Source organism: Loxodonta africana, chromosome X, assembly GCF_030014295.1.
Source record: "Loxodonta africana isolate mLoxAfr1 chromosome X, mLoxAfr1.hap2, whole genome shotgun sequence".
In the NCBI taxonomy this organism is placed as follows: Eukaryota; Metazoa; Chordata; class Mammalia; order Proboscidea; family Elephantidae; genus Loxodonta; species Loxodonta africana.
Genome location: NC_087369.1, coordinates 105,058,583 through 105,082,203, shown reverse-complemented (window position 1 = coordinate 105,082,203; position 23,621 = coordinate 105,058,583).

Below are 23,621 nucleotides of genomic sequence, written 5' to 3'. Positions count from 1 at the left end.
TTTTTTTTTTTTACTAATTTCCCCTTACTATTTTTGCAAAGACTGCCTTCTTGGATATGTGTGGACACTAAAGACTCTCTTTCTTAACTTGTACTCCACTAGTGTTTTGACAAGATTTCCTTAAATGACAAAGGAAAAAAAACATACACACACAAAACAAAACCAAACAAACAACAGCACCAACATTAAAAAAAAAAAAAGTCTCCCACTCTTTGCAAATTGTTTCTGTGCTGGGCCCTTCTTTTACACTTGGCCAGGCTTGCTCTGAGCCTCAGAATCAGTCCAGAGAGGGGGTAGGGTGCAGGGAAATAGCGAATCAAAGCTTTCCCACCATGTATGTTGCTTGCTTCTATATGTAGCATTCAGTTAGTTGCCATAACCCATTGACTTGTTTCCAGAATTCTGACAAAGTCTGCCAGTTTCTGCTATTATTATTTTGGTGTTTTTTTTTTTTTTGGTGGGGGGAACAGGAATATGCAGCTGCTCATTCCACCATCTTGCTTCAGATTACTCCATTCGTCTTTATATATTTTCTTACTCTCCTTGTATTTTTCCAAGTTTTCTATAATGTATTGTTGTTGTTAAGTGCTGGTTCTGACTCATAATGACACTATATAAAACAGAACAAAAAACTGCCCAGTCCTGCACCATTCTCACAATTGTTGTTATGCTTGAGCCCATTATTGCAGCCACTGTGTCCATACATCTCATTAAGGGTCTTCCTTTTTTTTTGTGACCCTCTACTTTACCAACTATGATGTTCTTCTCCGGGAACTGGTCCCTCCTGATAACATGTCTAAAATATGTGAGATGAAGTCTTGCCATCCTAGTTTCTAAGGAGCATTCTGGCTGCACTTCTTATAAGATAGGTGTGTTCATTCTTCTGGCAGTCCATGGCATATTCAATATTCTTTGCCAATGCTGTAATACTAAGGCATCAATTCTTTGCTCTTCTTTATCCATAGTCTAGTTTTTGCATACATATGAGGCAACTGAAAACTCCAGGGCTCGGGTCAGGCACAACTTAGTCTTTAAGTGGCATCATTGCTTTTTAACAATAGGTTTAACAGATTTTTTGTCATTGCAGCTATTTCAAGCAGATAACGGTATACCAGAACCTAAAAACACAGTCACTAAATTTGTAAAGAAAAAAAAAAAAAAAACCTGTATGAGAACAAAAGGTCAACAGTTACTCTAATGTAAAGATGAGAAGATAAGGTGCAGGGAAACTATTGCAAATGGTACAACCAGAATGCAATTAAAAAGAAGGTTGATGCATTGTGAAAAATGTAACTAATGTCACTGAACAATTTGTGCAGAAATTCTCAAAAGGAAAACTAATGTACCATGTGAAGCTTTTACCAAAAACACAATAAAATATCATTTAAAAAATTTGTAAAGAGAGACAGAAATACAGGAAAACCTCTTTTAACATCAAAAAATCCAATATACCTGTCAGAAATAAGTAAGTGTGCAAATATAATGTAACAAATCCCTTTTTCCCTTAAAATATTTTTGCCATGAATTTTACTTTGCCAAATATTTTGTCTAAGATTAATACTCATATTTTTTTATTTGTTAAAATGAGCTTTGTATAACTATTTCTATCCCTGTACTTTCAACTTTTCAATGCTGATTTTTTAATATATATGTTTCTTGTAAAAAAGAATATAGCTGTACTTGCTTTTGTTTTAAACCAGTAGAGAAATGTATCCAATTTCATATTTGTTGAGATTACTGATATGTTTGTATTATATCCTGCCAAGTTATTTCATGTTTTATCTCTGCTGTTCTTTTTTTCTTCCTGTTCCCTTCTCTACATTTGGAGCCTTTTGCTAGATAAAACTTACATTATTAAATTATTTTCTTTCCTGAATGGAAAGCACAGAGAGGATCATTGAAGAATTGTTGACAGAAAACTTCCCTAATATCATGAATGATGAAAAGCTGACCATCCAAGAAGCTCAACAAACTCCATATAGGATAGACCCCAAAAGAAAAACACCAAGGCATATCATAATCACAGTTGCTAAAAAGAAAGACAAAAAAAAAAAAAAATCCTGCAAGCAGCTCGAGAAAAATGAAAAGTCCCATACAGAGGAGAAACAGTAAAGCGAAGCTTTGATTATTTGCAGAAACCACGCAGGCAAGAAGGCAGTGGGATGACATATATAAAACCTGGAAACAAAAAAATTACCAACAAAGAATCATATATCCTGCAAAGTTTTCATTCAAATATGACGGTGAAATTAGGACATTTCCAGATAAACAGAAATTAAGGGGATATGTAAAAACCAAATCAAACATCCAAGAATTATTAAAGGGAGTCCTTAGACCTGAGAACAAACAACATCAGACCACAGGCTGAATCTTGTATTCGAGACTATACCAGCCAGATACCAACCTAGGAAATGAACCCTCAAGGACTATCAAAAACCAAAGCAATTGCAACAGGGAATCAGAGAGGTTAATCTGTAAATGGCAACAATGTCAGAACAATAAAAGAGGGAATAAATGGTATAGGTATAGAACTTTTTAATGGAGAGGAAAGTAAGGCAATACCAAGTAATAACAGACTGGTTCAAATCTAGGAAGATAAGGATAAATTTCAAGGTAGGCACAAAGAAAGTTGACAAACCTACTCAACAAAATATAGAAGAAAAACATAAAGTCTCGATAAAAACAAAATCTACAAAAACGACAGAAATGAAAGAGAAAACCACAAACAAAAGGAATTTAGCACAGGAAAATAAGAGGAACAAAGAAATGTTAACACCAAAAAAAAAAAGCACTACAAAATGACAGCAATAAACTCACACCTATCAATAATTACACTAGAATGTAAATGGCCTAAATGCACCCATAAAGAGACACAGAGTGACGGAATGGATCTAAAAAGAAAAAACCAGGATCCATCAATATGCTCTCTACAAGAGACGCACTTTAGAAACTAAGATGTAAATTTGTTAAAAATCAAAGGATGGAAAAAATACATATATCAAGCAAATAACTACCAAAAAAGAGCAGGGGTGGGAATACTAATCTCAGATAAGGTAGATTTTAAAACAAAATCCAACATAAAAGACAAAGAAAGGCACTATGTAGTGATTAAAGGGATGATCCATCATGAAGACTTAACCATAATAAACATCTACACACTCAATGACAGGGCTCCAAAATACATAAAACAAACTCTAACGGCACTGAAAACAGAAATTGACAGTTCCACAATAATAGTAGGAGACGTCAACACACCACTCTCAGTAAAGGACAGAACATCTAGAAAGAAACTCAACAAAGGTACAGAAGAGCTCAACGGCATAATCGGTGAACTTGATCTCATAGACATATATAGAACACAACACCCAACAACTGCAAAGTACACATTCTTTCCCAATGCACATGGAACGTTCCCGAGAACAGACCACATCTTAGCCAACAGAGCAACCCTCAACAAATTCCAAAACATTGAGATAGTACAAAGTATCTTCTCTGACCACAATGCCATCAAAGTAGAAACTAACAACAGGAAGACTAAGGAAAAAAAATCAATCACATGGAAACTGAATAAGACCCTGCTTAAAAACCACTGGGTAATTAGAACCAAAAAGTTCCTAGAATCAAACGTGAATGAAAACACATCACACCAAAACCTTTGGGACACAGCAAAGGCAGTCCTCAGAGGTCAATTTATAGCACTAGATGCACACATCAAAAAAGAAGAAAGGGACAAATCAAAACATTAGTTACACAACTCAAACAAATAGAATGGCAAAAGAAGCCCACAGCAACCAGAAGAAAGAAAATAAGACGAAAGCAGAAATAAATGAAATAGAGAAAAGAAAAACAACAAAAAGAATCAACAAAACCCAAAGTTGGTTCTTTGAAAGGATCAACAAAATCGACAAACAGTTGGCCAAACTGACAAAAGAAAAACAGGAGGGAATGCAAATAACCCAAATAAGGAATGAAATGAGGGACATTACAACAGACCTGACTGAAATAAAAAGGATCATAACAGAGTATTATGAAAAACTATACTCCAACAAATTTGAAAAAACCTAAAGGAAAAGGACAAATTTCTAGAGACACACGATGTACCTAAACTAACACAAAATCAGAACAGACCCATAACAAGAGAAGAGATTGGCAAGGTAGTTTAAAAAAAAAAAAAAAAACTCTTAACAAAAAATAGCCCTGGTCCAGGTGGTTTACTGGAGAATTCCACCAAATTTTCAGAGAGGAGTTTACACTGTTTTTTTTTTTTTTTACTTAAACTATTTCAGAATATAGAAAAGGAAGGAATACTTACAAATTCATTCTACGAAGCCAGCATAATAACCCTGATACCAAAACCAGGCAAAGACATCACAAAAAACGAAAATTACAGACCAATATCTCTCATGAATATAGTTGCAAAAATTCCCAATAAAATTCTAGCCAATAGAATTCAGCATCATATCAGAAAAATAATACACCATGACCAATAGGATTCATACCAGATATGCAAGGATGGTTCAACATTAGAAAATTAATCAATGTAATCAACCACATAAATAAAGAAAGAAAAGAATCACATGATCATCTCAGTCAATGCAGAAATGACATTAGACAAAGTCCAACACCCATTCCTGTTAAAAACACTCAATAAAATAGGTTTAGAAGGGAAATTTCTCAGCATAATAAAGGGCATCTACTCAAAACCAATGGCCAACATCATTCTCAATGGAGAGAGGCTGAAAACATTCCCCTTGAGAGCAGGAACAAGACAAGGATGCCCTTTATCAATGTTCCTATTTAACATTCTGTTGGAAGTCTTAGCTAGAGCAATAAGGCAAGAAACAGAAATAAAAGGCATCCAAATTGGTAAAGAAGAAGTTAAATTCTCCTGATTTGCAGGTGATACAATCCTATAGGGTCGCTATGAGATGGAATTGACTCGATGGCACTGGGTTTTCTGGGTTATGATACTAAGAAAATCCAAAAGACTCCACAAGAGAACTACTGGAAGTAATAGAAAAACTCAGCAGATTTGCAGGATACAAGATAAACATACAAAAATCAGTTGGATTGCTATACACCAATAAAGAGAACGATGATAATGAAATCAGGAAAACAATACCATTTATAATAGCCCCTAAAAAAAATAAAACACTTGGGAACAAATCTAACCAGGGATGTAAAAGACCTATGCAAAGAAAACTACAAAACACTACTGCAAGAAACAAAAGGAGATCTACATAAATGGAAGTACATACCAGACTCAACATTGTGAAAATGACAATTCTACCCAAAGCTATTTACAAATACAGTGCAATACTGACCCAAATACCAACAACATTCTTTAAAGAGATGGAAAAACTTATCATTAATTTTATATAGAAGGGGAAGAGGCCCTGGATAATAAAGCACTATTGAAGAAGAAGAATAAAGTAGGAGGACTTGCACTACCTGACCTCAGAACCTACTATACAGCTATGGTAGTCGAAACAGCCTGATACTGGCACAACAGATACTTTGACCAATGGAACAGAATTGAGAACCCAGATGTAAATCCATCCACCTATGGTCATCTGATCTTCAACAATGGTCCAATGACCATAAAATGGGGGAAAAGGCAGTCTTTAACAAATGGTGCTGGCAAAACTGGATGTCAATCTGCAAAAAAATGAAACAGGACCCATACCTCACACCATATACAGAAACTAACTCAAAGTGGAACAAAGACCTAAATATAAAGCCAAAATCCATGAAGTTCATAAAAGAAAAAATAGGATCAACACTACAGACCCTAATACACTGCATTAACAGGATACAAATCACAACAAACCACATACACGCTCCAGAGGATAAGCTAGATGACTGGGGTCTTCTAAAAATTAAACACTTATGCTCATCAAAAGAGTTCACCAAAAGAGTAAAAAGAGAACCTACAGACTGGGGAAAAAGTTTTGGCTATTACAAATCAGATAAAGGCCTAATCTCTAAAATCTACAAGAAAATCCAGCACCTCTACAACAAATAGACAAATAATCTAATAAAAAATGTGCAAAGGGAATGAACAGACACTTAACCAAAGAAAACATTTAAGCGGGCAACAAACACATGAGCAAATGCTCACCCTCTCTAGCCATCAGAGAAATGCAAATCAAAAGTACAATGAGATACCATCTCACTCCGGCATTACTGGTATGAATCAATAAAACAGAAAATAACAAATGCTGGAGAGGCTGCAGGGAGATCGGAACTCTTAGGCACTGCTGGTGGGAATGCAAAATTATACAACCTTTTCGGAAAACAATATGGCACTTCCTTAGAAAGCTAGAAATAGAAATACCATTTGATCCAGCAATCCTACTCCTAGGAATATATCTTGGAGAAATAAGAGTCATCACACAAATAGATATATGTACACCCATGTTCATTGCAGCATTGTTCACAATAGCAAAAAATGGAAACAACCTAGATGCCCATCAACAGATGAATGAATAAACAAACTGAGGGACATACACACAATGGAGTATTATGCAACGTTAAAGAACAATGATGAATCTGTGAAGTATGTCATAACATGGATGCATCTAGAGGTCATTATGCTGAGTGTAATAATCAGTTGCATGAGACCACTACTGTGAAAACTCTTGAAAAGATTTACATACAAAAAGAGACAATCTTTGATGGTTACGGGGGTGGAAGAGGTGGGGGTGGAAAAACACTTAATAGACAATAGGTAAGTGGTAACTTTGGTGAAGGGTAAGACAGTACACAATACTGGGGAAGCCAGCACATCCTGTACAAGGCAAGCCCATGGTAGCTCCATAGACACATGGACCTGAGGGACAGAATTGCTGGGCTGAGGGCTGTGGGGACCATGGTCTCAGGGACACTCTAGCTCACTTGGCATACAGAGTTTATAAAGAATATGTTCTACATTCTACTTTGGTGAGTAGCGTCTGGGGTCTTAAAACCCTGTGAGCCGCCATCTAGGATACCCCACTGGTCTCACTCCTTTGGTAGCAAGGAAGAATGAAAAAAACTAAAGACACAAGGGAAAGATTAGTCCAAAAGGACTAATGGACCACGTCGACCACGGCCTCCACCAGCCTGAGTCCAGTACAATGTGATGATGCCCGGCTACACCACTAACTGCTCTGATAGGAATCACAATAGAGGGTCCCAGACAGAGCTGGAGAAAAATGTAGAACAAAATTCCAACTCTAAAAGAAAGACCAGACTTGCTAGCCTGGGAGAGATTGGAGAAATCCTGAGGGTATGGCCCTGGGACACCCTTTCAGCTCAGAAGTGAGGCCACTCCTGAGGTTCACCCTTCAGCCAAAGATTGAAAAGGTCCGTGGAGAAAAGAAGACTAAAGGGGCGCACCAGCCCTGGGACAGGGACTGGAAGGTAGGAGGGAACAGGACAGCTGGTAATAGGGAACCCAAGGTTGAGAAGGGAGAGAGTTGACATGTCATGGGGTTGTTAACCAATGTCGTATAATAATGTGTATACTGTTTGATGAGAACATAGTTAGTTCTGTAAACCTTCATGTAAAGCTCAATTAAAAAAAGAAAAAGAAATTGAAAAAAAAAATGAATAAAATAAAAAAAATATTTTCTTTTCTAAGAAATTGGATTTTATATATGTCGGAAACCCTGCTAGGGTAGTGGTTAAGAGCTACAGCTGCTAACCAAAAGGTTGGCAGTTTGAATCCACCAGGAGCTTCTTGGTAACCCTATGGGGCAATTCTACTCTGTCCTATAGGGTCGCTATGAGTCAGAATCGACTTGATGGCAACTGGTTTGGTTTGGTTTTACTTTGATGACTGAACAAAATAGTGATTAGAATTTCAGTTTTAACAAATACATTTATCTATGTTCTTGGCCTAACATTTAGACGTAACCAGATTAAAAAAAAAAATCAATATGTTTTTACTTTTTTGGCTCTCTCCATTTTCACTTCCTATGTTAAATGCCTCTGGGATTTAGTTCTTTAAAAATTGTGTGAAAATGATTAACTTCTGATTCCTTTTATGTCTGAAAATGCTTGTATTCTGCCTTTACACTTTAATAATGATTTTTCTGGGTATATCACTCTGAGTTCAAAACTATATTACTTTAAAACTATTAAAGAACTACTCTATTACATCTTCAAAACAATGTTGCTTCTGAGAAGTTTGATATCAATCTGGTATCAATTCCTTCATGGATCTATGGGTAAATTTGTTGTGTTTTCTTTATTTTTTAGAATTTATTATTTTTATTCTTGGTTTTCTGTAATTTTATTCAGATGTGACAAGTGTTAGTCTGTTTTCACTTAACCTGCTCATCAGTCAGTGGGTCTTTCAATCCAAAGACATTTCTTTCATCGATTTTGGGAAGTTTATTTTATTGCCATTTACAGTTTTTCTCTCTTCTATTTCTCTTCAGATCTTATTATTTGAATATAGAAATTCTGAAACTATCCTCCATCTTTTTCAACTTTTTAAAAATAATGCACCTTTTTTTCCTTTTAAACAGCATTCAGAGAAATACCTTGACTTATCTATCAGCTTATTAATTCATTTCTCAGCAGTATCTGTTGTTATTTAAACCGTCTACTGAAATCTTTAACTATGAAGTTTTATTTTAAAGATAATTAGGAATTTTTTTTCTTTTTTAGTGAAGTAATAACAAACATATAGTTAAATGTGCAAAAACACACATCTGAACTGCACAGCTCATTGAACTTTTATGTATGTATATACCCGTATGATCACAACCTAGATCAAGATATAGAACATTTCCAGTAACAGAGGAATTTCCTTGGTGCACATTCCCATGTAATACTTATCCCCTCAAAAGTAACCATTTTTAGAAATGCTACCAAGAACAGATTACATACACACACCCACACCCACACACACACACACTCTATCTCTCTCTATATGTATATATCACTTATACCTGGTTTGTTGGTAATTTTGCAGTGTTTGATAATCTTAGTGTCTGAAAATCATTTTTGGCAATTTGCAAATCTTTAAAACCTGTCTTTACTGTGTCCTTTTTATAAAACAAAAAATATGAAGTTAACATTAAAGAAAAGAGAAAAACAAATATATTTCTAAATATTACTTTTTGTTAAATTTTAAAAAATATTTTCTCTGGGGAACAAAATGTTTTTTTAAAATAAAATTAAGATAGAAATCAGTGATAGAAAGACTCAGACATTTACAAGTTTGTTTTCATAAAGAGAGAAAAAAATTCAATTGAATACGATTTCATTTTTCAAATCTATACCTTGTACTTTTCTCCAGCCTCAAAATATATAGTTGGAAGAACTTTATAATACATATTAACAATTATAATAGCCTGGGCATGGGAAGGAGAAGAAACATTTTAGAGGGTGTCCAACATTTTTATTAATTCCTTACTACATGCAAATCACTATGATGGGTAATGGGAAATGGATGAAGCTGGACTCCTCCAAACCTAAGAGGGATGTTGAAAATTTGCATGTTAAAAAATAGTTATAGGCACTTTGAAGGCCAGAGTAGCAGGGACAAGGGTTTGAGGACCATGGTTTCAGGGGACATCTAGGTCAATTGGCATAACAAAATACATTAAGAAAACATTCTTCATCCCACTTTGGTGAGTGGTGTCTGGGGGTTTAAACACCAGCAAGCAGCCACCTAAGATGCATCAATTGTTCTCAACTCACCTGGAGCAAAGGAGAATGAAGAACACCAAAGACATAATGTAAAGATGAGCCCAAGAGACAAAAAGGGCCACATACACCAGAGACTACATCAGCCTGCGACTGGAAGAACTAGATGGTGCCTGGCCTCCACTGACTACTGCCATGACAGGGAACACAACAGAGAATCCCTGATAGAGCAGGGTAACAGTGGGATGCTGATCTCAAATTCTCATAAAAAGTCTAGACTTAATGGCCTGACTGAGACTAGAGGGACCCTGGAGGTCATGGCCTTGGACCCTTTGTTAGCCCAAGACTGGAAACATTCCCAAAGCCAACACTTCAGAAAAAGATTTGACTTAAGAAAGAAAATGATACTGGTGAGGAGTGGGCATCTTGGCTCAAACAGACCCATGAGACTCTGTGGGCTACTCCTGTCTGGAGGTGAGATGAGAAGACAGAGAGGGATAGGAGCTGGTTGAATGGTCACGGGAAATACAGGGTGGAGAGGAGCAGTGTGCTGTCTCATTAGGCGGAGAGCAGCTAGGAGTGCACAGCAAGGTGTGTATAAGTTTTTGTAGAAGAGACTGACTTGATTTGTAAATTTGCACTTAAAGCACAATAAAATTTTAAAAATATTGTTATAGGAATAGTAGAGATAACAAGTGCTAGAGAAGTTCAGAGGAAGGACAGATCGTGTTTTTCTAAGGAATAGGCACCTAGTTCTGAGAGAATTTTGAAACAATATTGAGTATAATATTACTGATCATTAGAAAGGAGTAAGGAGAATACTTTAGGTAGAAGCGAAATACGGGAATATATTTTACGAGGTAGAATAATTGGCATAATTGCATAAAATTTATATTAATTTAGTTGTAACTGAGTTCATATATAAAGAAGTGTAAAGGACACTTCATATATAATGCTAAATAAATTTGAGAATGTAGGTCGAGGATAGATATTGAAGGGCCTTGAACACCAAACCAGGGTATTTCAACTTTATTCTATACACAGGTAGGACCAAAGGGGATTCTCTGAAAAGAGGTATAACATGGTAAAGGAAGTGTTAAAAAAAAAAAAAAAAAATTCTGGCAGTTACATTCAGAAGTAATTGGATGAAATTACGATGATACATAGGAAAATCTTTAGGCTACTGTAGTATGCTAGGAATGAGGTCAATATGACTTAAACTAGAGTAGTAGCAGTAGCAGTAGGCATTAAAGGGATGAGCAGGTACGAAGAATGAACATGATTTATGGTTATGAAAGATAAATTTTTACTACTTCCTGAGCTTCTAAGATAAAGGCACTTTGCCAACTGAGGGTTTATTAATGATTAATTATGTCCTACATATTGCAGAAAGTTGGAAGACATTTTAAAGGATCTGAACCCCTGATGTTTAGAAGAGTATGGAGGTCCTCAGGTGAAATGGTTTTCTTACATGTAAATGAATTTTCATTGCTACTCAGCTCACAAGGCCGTTTGGCACTGCTGACTTTCAGAAGCCCTACAGCCTGTAGTTATAACAGAGAAGCCAACTGTACAGCCTCACAATCTATATTCAGTGCCTTTTATGCACATTAGAAAAGATGTTATATCACTATGTTTCAAAAAATAAATGTCAGGCCAGTCAAATTGTGAGCAATACATTTTCACCTTGGGTTAATTCTGCATGCATAAATTAAACACTTTGACTGTTTAAGGTTAATTTTTAGTGTTAAGAAATACAAAACTACATCAAACAGCTTTCGTCGTAAACCGTATTGGCAAGTCCTCAGTGCACACTATGCTAGAGAATAAACCATGGGTGCAAGGGTTAAGTGCTCAGCTGCTAACCCAAAGTTTTGTGGTTCCAACACACCCAGTGGCTCCACAGAAGAAAAGACCTGGCAATAGTCTTCTGTAAAGATTACAACCTAGAAAACCCTATGGGGCAGTTCTACTCTGTCACGTGGAATTGCTATAAGTCAAAAATTGATTTGGCAGCACCCAACAACAACCATAAAAATCCTCCCAAAATTTCAACTGTAATTACTTGCAAAACATTAAAAATACATTTTTGCATAAGTTTTTAATTGGCTTGTGAATACTTGGGTTAAATTTTTAGTTTTCACTATAACTTTCAAGGGCATTTAAAAGGCTGAATTTTAATGACTTTTGCTTTTGCAGATACTCAGAATCACTGCAGCTGATTTTGGCAACTGAAAATATATCCAAACTTTGGAAGCATCTTCTAAATCAAGAGCGTCATTACACTCTCCTAAAAAGTTTAGGATTACAGTCTACTCTGTCCTTTACCTAGGTTCTTGTCTATCTTTGTTTTTGATGGAGTCACAAAATCTATGAGTCTTTGCAGAAGAAATGTGTTCGTTAATAACTGCGGCAATTATCTATTGCTGTGTATCAAGCCATCCCAAAGTTTAGTGGCTTAAAACAACAACCAATTTATGATTTTCCATAATTCTATGTGTCAGAAAGACAATCCTTTTGCTTCATGAGGTGTTGGCTGGCGTGGTGGTATGGCTGTACATTCCAAAATAGCCCCATTCACATCGCTGCCACATAGAGCTGTCATCCAGGGGCCCTGGTTCTCCTCCAAGTGTGTCTTTCTACGTGGTTACTAGGGCTTTCTCTCAACATGGCACATGATTTTCAAGGAATGCTCCAAGAAGCAATGTTGGAAGCTACAGAACTCTTAATATCCACCTCAGAAGATGCAAAGTCAATTCAGAGGCATTTTACTGCTCCAAACATGCTAAGTGGCCATCCCAGATTCAAGGATATGGGTAAATAGACCTCACCCTTTCATGGGGAAGTGGCAAGGTTACATTGCAAAAGAGCATATAACATGGGATACATTGTTGTGGTCGTTTTTGGAAAAACAATCTAAAACTAAAAAAAAAAAAAAAACTAATCCTCTTAAATTTACTAATGCAATATTGGATCTGAATAATTTCACAAGCAAAATTTAGAGAACTATTAAGAGCTAAAAGTACAGGAGGCATTTCACCAAACTTAAAAAAATAAAACTTGTTTCATACAATTGATATTAATACTTTAAGTACTTATTTGTTTGCATGTTTATATAGTTCTGCTACTTACACTGTCAAACTCTTGAGATAGAAATATCTTTGCAACACCACTCTCTAGTTCAATGCCTGATACATAATGCATAGCTCAAAAAATTGAATAAATCAACAAATAAATGATTTAAAGAGATAAACCAGACATTCCAAAAGAAAGAAAACTTTTTTGCTGAAGTATGTAACATCTCTTTGTAACCAGGTGATTCAATCAAAGTGCTGTCCAATGAATAGTTACCAAACGTTGCAGCAATGAATGTGGGCATAAGGGAATGCTTACTTCCCAGCTGACTGAGTTTGGGAATAAAATTATTTTGCAACCTAAGATGTTAGTTTATTCATCTACTATGACCACTGTCACCATAAGTAGTTGGCAGCCACTGTGTTCTTTTTATGAGAAATTTACATAACTGATCATTTTCCTTTAGGTTAGAGAGATTATAATTTTGACTATTAGAATGGCTGTATCATATTGGTGAATTATGACATTGATGTTGTTGTTAGTTGCCATCTAGTTGGCTCTGACTCATGGCAACCCCATGTATAGCACAAAAATACATTGCTTGGTCCTACACCATCTTCTTAATCATCAGTTTGGTTGAGTCCATTGTTGTGGCTATTTCCAACCTCGTGGACTCATCTTGCAGCACTGTATTGGACACTATATTCTGCTGTGATCCAGAAGGTTTGCATAGGCTAATTTTCAGAAGTGGATCACCAGTCTTTTCTTTCTAGTCTGTCTTAATCTGGAAGCTCTGCTGAAACCCGTTTACCGTGGGTGATCCTGCTGGTATTTGAAATACTGGTGGCATAGTTTCCAGCATCATAGCAACACATAACCCACCACAATATGACAAACTGATGTTTACTTATGGTGATTACTTATGAAATTAAACCAGTTGATGATTCTGATTCCGACTCAAGGCAACCCCATGTGTGTCAGAGTAGAACTGTGTTCCATAGAGCTTTCAATGGCTGAATTTTCTGTAAGTGGATTACCAGACCTTTCTTCTGAGATGCCCCTGGGTGGAATTGAACCTTGAACCTTTTAGTTAGAAGCTGAGCACATTAACCATTTGTACCAGCCAGGGGCTCCTTACTTACGATATTAAGTATATTATATGGGTGTTAATTTAAAACAAATAACACTCATTCTGAATATAGAATATATGTAAGTAGATTATAGAAAATTTAGAAATTACTCAAGTTTCAAAGAAGAAAAGTTAAAATCACTAATAATTCCTCTATGCAGAGGTAATATTTCAGGAAGCTGACTCTGCAGCAGAAATTAGAGTGCAGGAAGTTTATGAAAGAAGGCTCTCATTTATTGCCTGTGGAGAGAGGGAAGGTCACAGCTTCCCTGTCATCTGGGACTATTCCCAGCAGATGAAGTACAGATGCTTTAGTCTTGAAGCGAGAATCTTGGTGGCACACCACAACACCTACTGCACTCCACCCTTTGTACCTCTTAAATCCAGTTTTCATATGTTCTAGGAGCAGCTCCTTCAGGATTCTGGTGACCCTTTGTTCCTAGGGGAAATTTATGAGGATAACAGGGTGAACTACAGATCCAATCATTTCAGCTAGTCATAAGGTTGCAACTGATCCTGATTAATTCCCTTTTATCTAAAGTATTCTAGCTTCCATTCAAATTCATCTAGCACTTCTGCTGGTTTGGATTGCTTTCTGGTGAGTTGACCCAGACTCTCATTACTGAGGGAGCTCAGCCCCTGGTCATCAAGATATTCTCAAGCCATGGCTGATTCACTTATCATTTTTATTATTAAGATTGTGCAAGGGAGTACCAAGAGAAGCCCACATGGATCCTTTGGGTGCCAAACATTCTTCCCTGCCCCCATTGTGTAACAGCTCTCCTACCTCCTTCCGATGATCAAAGTAAATGACACCTCCCAGGATGCTGACTCCTCTCCTTGTCTTCTAGTCCCTTGGCACAAGGAGCTTGAAATGCCCTGGTGGAAACTGTGGCTTAAAGTTCAATGACAATTTTGTTATGTCTCCTGATATTAAGTGTTCCCTCTCCAGAAATCAGTCCTTCTAGACTCTTAGAGCCCAGGCATGTACAGATGTAAAACACAAACTCTCCAAGTATGCTACTGGGAATATTGGTAAATGGGGTGGCTTCTAGTTTTTCCCTTGATTTCTTCACCAAAGTATCTACCTATTCCCCAATAGCACCGTAAAGTAACCATTAATTTACAGTTACAGTGCATCCTGGAGGATAGGGTCGCATCCTCACAGAGTACAGTCTCCAAGCTAATATCTCAACTGTGCCTTTAACAGAACATTTTATTGTTCTTATGAGACTGGCAACTTTTGGGTCGTGCTCTATGTGGGAATATCAGTGGATCCCATGATCAATACCTATTATCACACCTTCTTTGTCATAAACTGGGTCTCTTTGTCTGACGTGATGATATGTGGGATTCCACATAGGTGGTCAAAAATCTGTAAGCGTTTGGATAGTGGTGCTGGCTTAGGACCTGTGGACAGGAAAAACATATCCATATCCAGAATATGTTTATCTTCCAGTCAAAATGATCACTGCTTCGTTTTAAGGTAGAAGGAGTTGAATGTTGCTAACTTGCTACCAAGTGATTTGTTGGTCTCCTCAAGAAGTGGTGTTGTCAACCGGACTAAACCAAAAGCAAAGAAGTCTCCGGAATACAACTGAACACTTCGAAGGCCAGAATAGCAGGGACAGGGGTTTGGGGACCATGGTTTCAGGAGACATCTATGTCAATTGGCATAACAAAAGGTATTAAGAAAACATTCTGCATCCCACTTTGGTGAGTGGCCTCTGGGGTCTTAAACATTAGCAAGTGGCCATCTAAGATGCGTTAATTGGTCTCAACCCACCTGGAGCAAAGGAGAATGAAGAACACCAAAGACACAAGGTAAGTTTGAGCCCAAGAGACAGAAAGGGGCACATAAACCAGAGACTACATCTGCCTGAGACCAGAAGAACTAGAATGTGCCTAGCCACAACCGATGACTGCCCTGACAGGGAACTCAACAGAGAAACCCTGATGGAGCAGATCAGTGGGATGAAGAATTCAATTTCTCATAAAAAGACCAGACTTAATGGTCTGACTGAGACTAGAAGGATACTGGAAGTCATGGTCCCTGTACCTTCTGTTAGCCCAAGACAGCAACCATTCCCAAAGCCAACTCTTTAGACAGGGATTGGACTGGAGTATAAGCCAGAAAATGATACTGATGAGGTCTGAGCTTCTTGGCAAAGTAGACACATGAGACTATGTGGGCAGCTCCTGTCTGGAGGAGAGATGAGAAGGCAGAGGAGGACAATAGCTGGTGGAATGGACACGGGGAATACAGGGTGGAGAGGAGGAGTGTGCTGTCTCATTCGGGGAGAGCAGCTACATAGCAAGGTGTATATAAGTTTTTGTATGAGAGACTGACTTGATTTGTAAACTTTCACTTAAAGCACAATAAAATAAATAAATAAAAGAAGTTGTGCTGTACTAGGTTTGCAATATTGGTCTCCTTTGCTATCAAGTTGGATATTCAGTAGTAGTATTAGCTAGATAAGGTTTCACTAGTGGGAACCCATACTGTTCTGTTGGGCCTATGTATAGCCTCCATAATGGCTATAGATAGCCATTATGCCAGCACTGGAGTGGCCAAGGATAATGACTAACCAAGTCATTCTTTCTGCTCAGGTGTTTAGTCCTTCTTTCATGGTAGATATTCTCTGATGGGCAATACTTAGTTGCTAATCCCGTAAACCCATCTACATGACTTTACTCCAGATATCCTTTTCCTTAACCTTCCAATTTTCTCATTTTAGGCTCCTAACATACTGGCCAAGTCACTTGTGAATGCCCATGAGTACATGTACACTAACCTCAGGCTACTTCTCTTCCCGTGCAAAATGAATGAAATGGTGAACTACCCATGTTTTGCTTCACTGCCCTTTTTTAAGGCCTCCTTCAGTGGGACTGTAATGCAGCTACATTTTCAGCTCACCTTTCAATAAAACACAGACCCATCCATGAAATTAGCTAGGTCTTTTCCCTCTTTTACGAGGAATTCTTATGAAACATCCCATTTACCCACAGTTCTGAGGTGAAGAAGAGGTTTAGACACAACAGAGGTAGGTGACATAGGGGTCTGAGCCATATGCACATGAAGCGCATATGTGTTGTGTGGCCCTGTTTGTTCCTAATCCTGTTTATACCACTTCCATCTTACTATAAATTGCCCCTGTGCCCACTTGACCTCATGCCTTGGTGCTTATGACAGTTCCCAGCTCATGATGAGTAGTTCTGGCAGCATAGTAATTTGATTTCTCATGGTCAGGTCCTCTGCTTCTATTACAGTACGCCAGGGAGCCCTGGTGGCGCAGTGGTTAAGAGCTCAGCTGCTAACCAAAAGGTTGGCAGTTCGAATCCATCAGCCGCTTCTTGGAAGCCCTATGGAGCAGTTCTATTCTGTCCTATAGAGTTGCTATGAGTCAAAATTCACTCAATGGCAACAGGTTTTTTTTTTTTTTTTTTTGCAGTTTGTCAGGAACTATTCTATTTATCAAATTATTCGATTTATCAAAATGTGTACACTTCTGTGCTAGAGATGACATGAACTTGATCTAGGAACCTAGAGGTCTATGTTATACTTTTTCTTTTGAGGCTTAGCCGTTAACTCCAAAAAGCATCTTTTCCCACCACAGATGCATCTAATACTATAAGGTCTGTATCTGAAACAGATGAGGTTGCTTGCACTACGGTCTGAACCATCTGCAGAGGCCTTTTCTGCTCTGGGTTACAATCAAAGCTGGAATTTTCCCAGAAGGGAAATCTACTGTCTCCAAAATCCAAAGAAGCCTAACAGATATCATGCTCCCTTCTTTGTAGTGGAAGGTGAAAGATGCAATGATTTGCCTTTTACTTTAAATGAGATGGTCCAGCATACCTTTGACCATTTAACCTTAAAATTGTCACTGGTGTGATGGGCATTTGGACCCTTGAAGTATTTATTTCTCAGTTTTTGGAGCTTCAAATCAGTGGTGTGCTGGAAAATATTCACAAACTAGTTTTGCATGTTGGGGTAAGGTAGGGACTGATTTGCAGTATTTTAGATTTCCATGGTGTAAATACTTCCACTATGGCTAATTTCAAGCTACCAATGTGATGCCACTGAATGTGGAGCCAAGAAGAGATAGTATTTCCACCATAAATATACTATAGATAACCTCAAAGACACAGGTGAAAGATGAATGTATTAAAATAGTTAAGAAGTGAAGAGTTTGAGTGTTTATTATCTTTGTTTTGAATAATTTTATATAAGCTAATTTTATTAATGGCTATATTTAGCAACTGTTTTGTAAAATTTCTGAAAATGCCATAATTGACTTTTGGGAGCTATTATGAGCTGTATCCAACATACCACTGCTTCCAAAATGTTTGCCTTTTCTTGTTCATCTTGTCTGATTAGCATGGTGTCATTGATATATTGGACCAATGTGATATTCCGCAGAATGTCCAGAACATCGGGGACTTTTTGGACTATATTATGACAGAGTAGTTAAGATGGTGCTGATCTCTTCAGACTAAACTATGATGAGTGCAAGAAAGTTAACACAGTCCAAGGGCAAGATTATAAATGTATACTCTTATCTGTTCCAAGTAAATGCAGACTATTTTTAGCCCTCTTTTCTGACATGAATGTAAAAAAAAAATTCACATTCACTAGATCAATAGTCACGTATCATTTACCTAAGTGTGTGCTGCTCTTCTCTAAAAAGATACCACATGTGGCATCACAGCTGCAACTGGGACTTGATAAAGTATGTAGTATTCGATTGTTGCCCTCTAGGATATGTCTGTTTTGGTAAGGGCAGAACTGGTTAACAAAATTGGAACATATTATGGAACTACTACCTTTGGTCCTGCATCCTTTAGTTCTTTACGCCCAGCACTAATGTATGAAAATCTCCCTGAGATGGAATACTGTTTTTGATTTAATATCTTGGCCAAGAGTGTGTAGTTTCAGAAACTTTCACTTGGCCTTCCCCGTTGTGCTAGATCTTACCCTACAGGTCACAGAAAGAGCAAAAAGTGGGCTAATTCTGAAAGTCTTAGAGCCCAGGGATATATGGGAAGTCAAGATTTTCAAGTGCATCAACACAGATGTTCTTTCTCATGTGTTAGTGTTCCATTCTTTCTCAGTCATTGTTCTGGCCTTGGCTTAGTAAATGTCTCTATGTTGAGAGTTCAAAATTCTCTTATGATCTCCTAGTCTTATAGTTAAGTTCTGAACCTGAAACTGAGAGTTTTTTGTCCTCCAGCTGCAAGAGATGATAGTCGCTTTACTTGTTGCCAGATATGTTTTTGGCTTTCACTCTAAGTTTTCAACTGTTTTCGTAAATGACTACAGTCATTTCAGAGCTCTGGAGGTATAGTGGTTAAGAGCTACTGCTGCTAACCAAAAGGTTGGCAGTTCAAATACACCAGCCACTCTTTTAGAACCCCATGGGGCAGCTCTACTCTGTCATAGAGGGTCACTATGAGTCGGAATTGACTTGACAGCAACAGGTTTAGTTTTGGGGGGTATAGTCATTTTACTATCTTTACAAGACATCAATTGCCCATAGTGACAGCCAAACAATTCCATTGTTCTTATAATGATTATTTTCCCCACATCTCTAAATGACCAATACAATTGTTTCTACTGGTACATTTCCTTTCCCAGTTTTAAAATACCTATGTAACTTTGTATCAGCAACTATCCGTGCTCCACCTACAACCATTGATGTAGTCCTCATTTTCATCTAGCTCAGGAGCCAGCAAACTAAGAGCCATGGGCTGGTTGGCTGTTCTTATAATTAAAATTTCATTTGGACACAGCCACTTCCATTCATTTATGTATTGTCTATGTCCCCAAAGTGTCTGTCAGTTTGTCATATTGTCATAACGTGGGGGCCTGTGTGTTGCTGTGATGCTGGAAGCTATGCCACCGGTATTCAGACACCAGCAGGGTCACCCATGGAGGACAGGTTTCAGCTGAGCTTCCGGACTAAGACTGACTAGGAAGAAGGAACAGGCAGTCTACTTCTGAAAAGAATCAGCCAGTGAAAAACTTACGAATAGCAGCAGAACATTGTCTGATATAGTGCTGGAAGATGAGCCCCCAAGGTTGGAAGGCACTCAAAAGATGAGTGGGGAAGAGCTGCCTCTGCAAAGTATAGTTGACCTTAATGATGTGGATGGAGTAAAGTATTCAGGACTTTCTTTGGTGATGTGGCATGACTCAAAATGAGAAGAAACAGCTGCAAACATCTAATAATCGGAACCTGGAATGTACGAAGTACGAATCTAGGAAAAGTGGAAATCATCAAAAATGAAATGGAATGCATAAACATTGATATCCTAGGCATTAGTGAGCTGAAATGAACTGGTATTGGCCATTTAGAATCGGACAATCATATAGTCTACTAGACTGGGAACAACAAACTAAAGAGGAATGGTGTTGCATTCATCATCAAAAAGAACATTTCAAGATCTATCCTGAAGCACAATATTGACAGTGATAGGATAATATCCATATGTCTACAAGGAAGACCAGTTAATATGACTATTATTCAAATTTATATACCAAGCACTAAGGCCAAAGATGAAGAAATAGAAGATTTTTATTAGCTCCTGCAGTCTGAAATTGATTGAACACGCAATCAGGATGCATTGATAATCACTGGTGATTGGAATGCCAAAGTTGGAAACAAAGAAGAAAGATCAGTAGTTGGAAAATATGGCCTTGGTGATAAAAACAATGCCAGAGATCAAAAGAAAGAATTTTACAAGTCCAACTATTTCTACATTGCAAATACCTTCTTTCATCAATATAAACGGCAGCTATGTACATGGACCTCACCAGATGGAACACACAGGAATCAAATCGACTACATCTGTGGAAAGAGAAGATGGAAAAGCTCAATATCATCAATCAGAACAAGGCCAGGGGCTGACTGTGGAACAGACCATCAATGGCTCATATGCAAGTTCAAACTGAAACTGAAGTAAATCAGAGCAAGTCCAAGAGTTCCAAAATATGATCTTGAGTATATCCCACCTGAATTTAGAGACCGTCTCAAGAATAGATTTGACTCACTGAACACTAATGACTGAAGACCAGATGAGTTGTGGAATGACATAAAGGACATCACACATGAAGAAAGCGAGAGGTCATTGAAAAGACAGGAGACAAAGAAAAGACCAAGATGGATGACACAGGAAACTCTGAAACTTGCTCACAAATGTCAAGCAGCTAAAGTAAAAGGAAGAAAGTATGAACTAAAAGAACTGAACAGAAGATTTCAAAGGGCATCTCAAGAAGACAAAGTAAAGTATTATAATGACAGGTGCAAACAGCTGGAGATAGAAAACCAAAAAGGAAGAACACGCTCGACGTTTCTCAAGCTGAATAAACTGAAGAAAAAATTCAAGCCTCGAGTTGCAATAGTGAAGGATTCTATGGGGAAAATATTAAACGACACAGGAAGCATCAAAAGAAGATGGAAGGAATACACGGAGTCATTATACCAAAAAGAATTAGTTGACGTTCAACCATTTCAAGAGGTAGCATATGATCAGGAACTGATAGTACTGAAGGACGAAGTCCAAGGTGCACTGAAGGCATTGGCAAAAAACAGGGCTCCAGGAATTGACGGAATATCAATTGAGATGTTTCAACAAACAGATGCAGTGCTGGAGATGCTCGCTCATCTATGCCAAGAAATATGGAAGACAACTTTCTGGACAACTGACTGGAAGAGATCCATATTTATGCCAATTCCCAAGAAAGGTGATCCAACTGAAAGTGGAAATTATCAAACAATATCATTAATATCACACACAGGCAAAATTTTGCTGAAGATCATTCAAAAATGGCTGCAGCAGTATATCGACAGGGAACTGTCAGAAATTCAGGCCAGATTCAGAAGAGGGCGTGGAACCAGGGATATCATTGCTGATGTCAGATGGATCCTGGCTGAAAGCAGAAAATACCAGCAGGATGTTTACGTGTGTTTTATTGACTATGCAAAGGCATTCGACTCTGTGGATCATAACAAATTATGGATAACATTACGAAGGATGAGAATTCCAAAATACTTAATGGTGCTCATGAGGAACCTTTATATAGATCAAGAGGCAGTTGTTCGGACAGAACAAAAGGATACTGATTGGTTTAAAGTCAGGAAAGGTGTACCTCAGGGTTGTATTCTTTCACCATGCCTATTCAATCTGTTTGCTGGGCAAATAATCCGAGAAGCTGTACTATATGAAGGAGAATGGGGCATCAGGATTGGAGGAAGACTCATTAGTGACCTGTGTTATGCAGATGACACAACTTGCTTGGTGAAAATGAAGAGGACTTGAAGCACTTACTAATGGAGATCAAAGACCACAGCCTTCAGTATGGATTACACCTCAACATAAAACAAAAATCCTCACAACTGGACCGATAAGCAACATCATGATAAATGGAGAAAAGATAGAAGCTGTCAATGCATTGCATTGGGCAAATCTGCTGCAAAGGACCTCTTTAAAGTGTTGAAAAGCAAAGATGTCATCTTGAAGACTAAGGTGCGCCTGACCCAAGCCATGGTGTTTTCAATTGCGTCATACACATGTGAAACCTGTACATTGAATAATTAAGTGGGGCTCCTTAACCAATCTGTGAAGATCAGCTACTGGTAGGGCTACCCAGCTAAACTCCTAAATGAGAGATTGGGAGGGGCTCCCAGACAAGTCTGGTAAAAGTCTACTACTGGGCAAATTCACCACCATCCCCCACCCCCCCACCGCCGCTCCCCTGCAGCCAACCAATCTATGTAAAGGTGAATCGTATACCAACCAATCCTTGCAAGCCCCTTAGATGGACAGCAAACCAACCAATCCCTGCAAGCCGTATTTGCGGGTAACAAACTGACCGATTACTTGGCAGATTGCGGTCCAATCAATCATTTTGGGAGACCGGCAAACACAGGACCAGAAAGTTCACATAGAAGAAAACCCATTTTATCACAGTTTCTAAAAAGAAAGGGCTTCTAATATGAATCAACATGCAGTTTCATTGCTTTATCAGTTTAGCATTTAGTAATCTCATTGCTCTAATGGATAAAAAAAAAATCCCGTTGCCCTCGAGTCAATTCTGACTCATAGCGACCCTATAGGACAGGGTAGAACTGCCCCATAGGGTTTCCAAGGAGAGCCTGGTGGATTTGAACTGCTGACCCTTTGTTTAGCAGCCATAGCACTTAACCACTATACCACGAGGGTTTCCTAATGGATATCATATCTGAATTCCATTTGAATGAGATATGAATGCTTCCTTCCATATGTTCTTATTCATACCAACCCCTTTCCAGCTGTTTCTCATACGCGAAAAATATAGGATTGACTTTGCAAAACTTCTTAACTTGGAGGCATTTCAGTTATCACTGACTTTGTGTCAGATTTCTCCACTCTTTCAGCCTGTTGTTTAGACAGCACTTAAATGTATGTTTTATCTTTACCTCAAGAATACTTTCAGCAGCTTGGCAGATTTAAAGTACTGTATCAAGTTCTCCAGTGGTTCTCTCTATATCTGCAGTTCAAAGCATCTGTGGCTAAATTGTTTCCTTTCAATTTGTTATGATATCTCAAGCACTTAAACAAATAAAGATGCTATTATCCACTCCAATCTTCCATACCACATTTTTCTCTAGGCTGTTTAAAGCCGTTGTAGGATAAACTAGTGAATTCCTGCTGGGCAATTTGGAGGGAAAATAAAGTAAGAAATTTGTGACTCCATTAAAACACATAGACAGCTATGGAATGAGATAATAGC